The sequence below is a fragment of the Strongylocentrotus purpuratus genome, unplaced genomic scaffold (assembly GCF_000002235.5).
Source record: "Strongylocentrotus purpuratus isolate Spur 01 unplaced genomic scaffold, Spur_5.0 spur5_scaffold_5, whole genome shotgun sequence".
In the NCBI taxonomy this organism is placed as follows: Eukaryota; Metazoa; Echinodermata; class Echinoidea; order Camarodonta; family Strongylocentrotidae; genus Strongylocentrotus; species Strongylocentrotus purpuratus.
The window spans coordinates 45008369-45015966 of record NW_022145611.1 but is presented as its reverse complement, the minus strand read 5'-3'; positions in this window follow the sequence as shown (position 1 = coordinate 45015966).

Sequence of the window (7598 nt, the reverse complement as noted above, 5' to 3'; positions counted from 1 at the left end):
CACTTTGACATTCATCACCGTGTGGATAAAAAGATAAACTGATTAGCAGAATATCCCAAAGAACCGACCTATTGGTGAAACCTCAAAAGTTGCCAGAAGGCCTATGAGACAGACATGTCGGTCTCGTGGGCCGTTGGTCTCGTGCCTGTTTCGTTGAATCTCGGGCCATCGGTCTCGTGGGCTGCAGCTGTTTAATGATGATCAAAGGCCAGCACAATGTCAGCACGGTCTGTTTTAATCATTAATTATAAGAACTATATAGTGTATCAGAAACGCGCAATATCCTAAACCAGCGGTTATAGTCGCATTCTCAATTTTATTTACGTGACCGACCACTGTAAGCACTGTTGTATCTGCAATCTTCTTTTAGTGGAAAAACAGATAAAAAGAACAATCCACAGTGTAGTGCATGTTGTTTACTTGTGTCATATATGTATATAGTAACACAGTTTTCTATTAGCAGTGTAAAATGTATTCGATTTTGTTTTGTATAACAGAAGTAGTGATTGGAGACATAATTAACTCACAATTATCATCTTTAAATATCAGGCGACGCCAAAGACCTATGTAAAATTGTTGATGACTTGTGTCCATCGCAGTATATATCATTATCACCACTTTGAATGTGTTGTAAACGTCTCGGATGTCGGTTATGTCGAATTTACATGTACATTGTATATTCCGTTTTCCCAGTTTTTGAATGCAATAAAATCGTAATAAATTACTTAAAGTACAATGATTGTGAACGGTTTTCGTTAAAGATTCAATATGTAGTCAGGGGCGTCTCCAAAGAGGGGGGGGGGGGGTGTGGGGTGCGACCCCCCCCCCCCCCCCACTTGTCAGGATATTGTCGGTAAAATTGCGCTGCCGTGGGGAAAAAAGAGAAAAGGGGGAGGGGAAAAAAAGAGGGAAAGGGAAAGAAAAGAAAAAAAAGAAAAGGAAAAGAAAAGAAAGATAGAAAAAGAAAGGAAAGAAAGGAAAAGAAAGAAAAGAAAAGAAGGAAAAAAAGAAGTAAAGAAAAAGAAAAGGGAAACAAAAGAAACGGGGGGGGGTGAAAGAGAGGAGAGAAAGGGGAGGTAAGAGCCTGAGAGGGGAGAAGTGGGAGTAAAAGAGCATATGGAAACGTTGTATCATCCGCTCAATCTGACTTGCGTGCATAGAACGAATGAGCATTTTTCCATGAAAAAGTGAAGTTTTCTAAAATGTGCGTTTCTTTCCAGCATTGGGGCGCCCGGAAGTCACTCGGGTAACATTTCATTAAGTATAATATAAAAAGACCATATGCAAATTTTCTGTACTTTTGTCGGAAAAAATACATTTATCCAGCACAATGTCGTCTCTTTTTGCCTTGGAGAAGAGCAAATAGCGAGTTTCAATCACACTTTGGTGTGGTGTTTATGCATTTCATTCACCTGTTATTATTCTTTGTACTCCAATTGTTAGAATACAAAATGCATTTTGGTTTTATAGTTTCATGCAATAAGTAGGTCAAAAAAGAGTATGTTCTACACAATAAAAACAATGTGTGTCCCTATTGTACAATGTAATGTCCCCTCATTTTGTAATAGTTAATTTACCCATTCACATATGGAACTAACTGCCCGATGAAGCCATTGGCCTGTGAACCCTGAGCACTCAACACCGTGTGGGAGTCAGTTTGTGGTCAACTTCTTTTATGAGACAAATACAAGTAAACGTTTCCATATGGAGGGGGGGGGGTAGTTGGATGGAGTCGTCTCGTCGAGAGAGCAAGAAAGACACGGGTAAATATGTTGCTGTGTCGGGTCAGCTGTGTCGGTATTCTTGCTCGATCCTCATATATCAATGCAGAATTTTGAAGTCGGTGAGATGTATATATTGTCATTTTTTCCCCTACGAACTGTCAAACGCGTAGCCAGGATTTCATTTAGGGGGACGGTAGTGAGCACGCAAAGCGTGCGAACCACTTACAGAGCGCGTGTAGCGCGCTCCCTAGGGTGGTGGGTGCATGGAGGGGGGGAGATCCCCCCCCCCCCCCCCGCGCGAAGCGGGGAAGCTTTGACGTTTCATCTAATTATTAGAGTAAGAAGACGATTCATTGGACCGTTCTCGACTTTTAATCCTTATCTAAATTCACTTTCTTTTGACGTTTCATTAGAGAAAGAAGACGATTCGTTGAACCATTCTCGATCGACTCTTAATCCTTATCTGAATTTAGTTTCCACCCCCTCTTTTGGAGCTTTGATGTTTTATTAAATTATTAGAGAAAGAAGACATTTCATTGAACCGTTCTCGACTTTTAATCCTTTTTCTTCCTACGACCTCTTCCTTTCTTCTTTTTTTCTCTTTTTTTTTTGGCCGGCGTTTTTTTTTAGGGGGCGACTCTGAATTCAGATAAATAAGGCTTAATAAGAGTCGAAAACGGTGCAACGAATCGTCTTTTTACTAAATAATTAAATCAAACGTCTAAGTTTTTCGCGCGGGAAGGGGGAAAACTGAATCCAGACAAGGATTAAGGGTCGAAAGCGGTACAACGAATCGTCAGCTTTCTCTAATAATTTAAGAAAACGTCAAAGCTTCCGCGCTTTGCGCGGGAGGGGGAAACTGAATTAAAATAAATAGGGCTAAATAAGAATCGAAAACGGTGCAACGAATCGTCTTCTTTCTATAATAATTAAGTCAAACGTCTAAGCTTTTCGCGCTTTGCAAGGGGTAAACTGAATTCAGATAAGGATTAAAAGTCGAAAACGGTACAACGAATCGTCTGCTTTCTCTAATAATTTAAGGAAACGTCAAAACTTCCGAGCTTCGTGCTAAAAGGGGGAACTGGATTCAGATAACTAGGGTTTATTAATATAAAAACGGTACAAAGAATCGTCTTCTTTCTCTAATAATTTAATGAAACGTCAAAGCTTCCGCGCTTTGCGCGGGAGGGGGAAACTGAATTAAAATAAATAGGGCTAAATAAGAATCGAAAACGGTGCAACGAATCGTCTTCTTTCTATAATAATTAAGTCAAACGTCTAAGCTTTTCGCGCTTTGCAAGGGGTAAACTGAATTCAGATAAGGATTAAAAGTCGAAAACGGTACAACGAATCGTCTGCTTTCTCTAATAATTTAAGGAAACGTCAAAACTTCCGAGCTTCGTGCTAAAAGGGGGAACTGGATTCAGACAATTAGGGTTTATTAATATAAAAACGGTACAAAGAATCGTCTTCTTTCTCTAATAATTTAATGAAACGTCAAAGCTTCCGCGCTTTGCGCGGGAGGGGGAAACTGAATTAAAATAAATAGGGCTAAATAAGTATCGAAAACGGTGCAAGGAATCGTCTTCTTTCTATAATAATTAACTCAAACGTCTAAGCTTTTCGCGCTTTGCAAGGGGGAAACTTCATTCAGACAAGGATTAAGAGTCGAGCACGGTTCAACGAATCATCTACTTTCTCTAATAATTTGATGAAACACCAGAACATCCACGCTTCACGCTAATTAGATAAGGATTAAGAGTCGAGAACAGTACGCCCAAGCGTCTGCTTTTTCTCATAATTAATTCAAACGTCTAAGCTTTTTGCGCTGCGCGCGGGAAGAGGGAAACTGAATTCAGACACTTAGGGCTTATTAAGAGTCGAAAACGGTACAACGAATCGTCTTCTTTATGGAGCTCTCACACTCTGCCGTGTAGGCCTACCGTCCACCTGCCGGGCTATTAAAAAAACAACAGAGTCCAGAACGTTGGGTTTTGAGCGAACTTGTCCCCAGCCGCAAAAAAAAATTCATAAAATTAATCTTTTCACCGTTTCGTTGCCATCTTCTGACCGTTCTCACCGGGCGCATACCGGGTGTTGAACGTGCTTCTACCGTCTTCACCGCCCAGATTGACTTTTGTTGAAAATTTTGGCCGTTTCCATACCGGGCCCATACCGGGTCTCGAACGTGTGCACCGGGTTTGTAGCAGCCACCTACCACTTAGCGTCCCCTCACCGCTCGGAGCGTCCTGTGAGCGAGTCCCCGGACTGCTGACGTTCATGACACGTTCACAACCCGCTTACAACCCGTTGCAGACGGTGGATTTTTTTTTTTGCCCGTTCATCACCGTTCTGTAACGGGTTATGAGCGTGTTGTGAACGTGTTCATACAGTGTGACCGTTTTCATAACGTATTCATACCGTCCTCATACCATTCAACACCGTCCTCTTGCCGCTTACTTGCGGCCGGTGCCAGCCGGCCAAAGTTTTGAACATGCCCAAAACTTTCGCCGGGTCCCACCGGGTGTAATAGGCGCCAACGCCCTATTAAAGTGTTGACCGCTTTGATAACGAACCACCGTGTGCCCTCGCCGTTCTCCACCTTCCGCAGACATTTTCGCGCACGGTGGCACACGGTAGGCCTTCACGGCAGAGTGTGAGAGTCACTTAATGATTTAATAAAACGTCAAAACCTCCGCGCTTCGCGCGTGAGGGGGAAACTTTATTCAGACGAGGATAAAGAGTCGAGCACGGTTCAACGAATCGTCTACTTTCTCTAATATTTTAATGAAACGTCAAAACTTCCACGCTTCGCGCGGGAGGGGGAGAACTGAATTCAGATAAGGATTAAGAGTCGAGAACAGTCCCGGCCCCCCCACTCAGAGGTCGGAATGACCGCATGCGTGTTGCCAAAATGTCCGGTAAAGGGGTACTTTTCGTGCGACGGCCCGAGATTTTCAAAAAAGGGGTGTATTTGACTTTTCACCCGGAGATTTCTTTAAAAAGGGGGTGACTTTCTTTTTCTCTCTCATCTCTTTGGACTCCTGAGAAATTATTCCGAATTTAGGGGGGTACATTGAGCATTTTTCCTGATTTAGGGGGGTCTCCAAGGCAGGAAAAGCCCGCGAAAAGCCCGCGAAAGGGGGGTTCGGAAATGTTGGCAGTCCTCAGATAGGGGGTGCTTTCAAAAAGAGGGTACGAGCTTATGCGTACCCTAAATAATACTGAGTGGGGGGCCGGGAGAACAGTGAACCGAATCGTCTGCTTTTTCTCATAATTTGATGAAACGTCAAAGCTTCCGCCGGGGCTTCCGCGCTTTGCTCGGGAGGGGGAAAAACTTAATTCAGACAAGGATTAACAGTCGAGAACGTCTTATTTTCATAATAATTTAATGAAACGTCTAAGCTTCTGTTTCTGCTACCTCCGTACGGAAATCGTACGGAATTCGTTCAGCTTCCGTGCAGAGGTTGCGCGGAGAAGGCGCGGTGACCGTGCAGCCTCGGTGCCGTTTTCTTGGCGTCTGTTGCCCCCATGTTCACTGAAAAATCGTGCGTTTGCTGCACGATCAGCGTGAGGCCTCCACGGAATGCCCGTGCGGGGAAGTTGTGCAATGCCACCTACGATTTTCCAAATTTGTTTAACTCCCCGCGAAACAAAATCGTAGTCGCCGCGGAGCCCGTGAATCCGTACGAAAATCTCACGGCCGCCTCCTGCCTCCCCACGGAGGCCGCACGGAAAAGGGGATACGGGCAGGATACGGGCCCCGTAGACTAATCGCAAGCGAAATGTAATCCAGGCATCAGTTGACGAAATAATTCGTATATTTATGTCGAGGAAAATTACCATTTGCGCATACGCAAGTACTATAGATAGTCCATATGAAAAACAATTTAGCCTTCGGCCCCGGGTTTATAGGGTTAAATTTGTAGATATTGGAACGTTTAATTTTGTCGGTAATCGTTGGCCTCTATACACCCCCACTAAAAAAGGTCTAGCGACGCCCCTGTATGTAGTTGTAGGCCTACATGTTATTGGCGTCAAGGTAATAGAGAGAGAGAGAGAGAGAGAGAGAGAGAGTAGAGTGGAGTATAATAGAGAGTATAATAGAGAAAATGAGAGGGAGAGGAGGAGAGGACATTTTGAGCCTTGTTTAGTTTTGAACCTCTCGTACCACGCACTCCATTGTTTTGTGGCGTATCCTGGAGACAGAACAAGGGGGTAGAGAGGATAAAAGGGTAAAGAGATGGGGAGTAGTGCACAAGATGGAGCAGGATGTCGAGTGTCATCTAGATGGGATCATGCCTGAGAGAACTATCAATCTTGATATTTTGAAGAACAGAATTACGTATCAGTCTAATAACTGTCTGCTCATCCAGTCCCGCATCCAGTTCGAGATTCACCAGGATCGAGTGAAACACGATCGCAACTCCGAAACACTAACTCAATGGTAATTGCAATACACTATTGTATATCATAAGAAACCATGTGTAGATTACGTAATACGTCATTTAGTATTAGCCCATTTTTAAAGGTGATGGACGAAATTATATACCTCACTTTAGAAATCCAGCCATCTGATTGGTCGAAATTGGAGTCGTGATTTTAGCCATTCCCGTAAAGAAACGTAAAATGCCAAAACTGGTCAATGGTATTTTGAAAAACGCCCTAGGGCACTTTTCGAAAGACTATTAACCCCGGCCCCCCCCCCCCCCCACTCAGTGTTATTTAGGGTACGCATATGCTCGTACCCTCTTTTTGAAAGCACCCCCTATCTGAGGACTGCCAACATTTCCGAACCCCCCTTTCGCTGGCTTTTCGCGGGCTTTTCCTGCCTTGGAGACCCCCCTAAATCAGGAAAAATGCTCAATGTACCCCCCTAAATTCGGAATAATTTCTCAGGAGTCCAAAGAGATGAGAGAGAAAAAGAAAGTCACCCCCTTTTTAAAGAAATCTCCGGGTGAAAAGTCAAATACACCCCCTTTTTTAAAAATCTCGGGCCGGACTTTGTCATATGATTGATAATACTTTGGAGGGAGCAGACGTGTTTTTGTTTTGCTCCAATAATTGTGAGGATATAGCCGGATATACTTGGAAATTTATATTGAATTTTACATCAGCTAAAAGCGGTTCGTTCAACAATTCTAGTGAACTACATTATATCATTTGAATGTGGGAAACTGCGACGATTTTTGTCTGTAAGAACAACAAATTTCGTCAATTTGTTAGACTTTGATCTGTTTGAAAATCAAACCACGCGCATCAACATAAGGCGCATCCAAGAGGACGCAAGGACTTTGCGCTGAAGGGCATCTCTAAGGCGCATCTCTAAGGCATCTCTAAGGCGCGCCAAGCATCCATCTCCATCCATCTCCGCTATTAATCAGGTCGGGTCAGTCCTACGTCATCAATTTCTCGATTGTTTGCACCCAATCATCATGCCTCCTAAGAAATCCCAAACCATCACTAACGACGATTATATCGACATTAAGTCAGAACTACGAAAGTTAAACGAAACGCTAACCTCGCAACTGGCTGAGATCAAATCTGGCCAAGATGAGCTAACTAGGTCTGTTGAGTTCTTCAGCGGGAGAGTAGACGAACTGACAAACGACATTAAGATGCTGAAGGACGACAACAAGTCTGTAAAAAAGGAAAACGCGGATCTAAAGCAAAAGTTGTCAGCACTAGAGAATCAAGTGAATGACCTTGATCAGTATCATCGGAGAATTAATCTGGAAGTGGCGGGTGTATCAGAACAGGAAGGCGAAAATGTGGGAGTCGGTATTGAAAGTTTTGAAGGTGGTCGCACCAGAGGTGAACTACACCGACATTGATGTATCCCATCGTCTAGGCCGCAAGAGGGAAGGTGTTTCT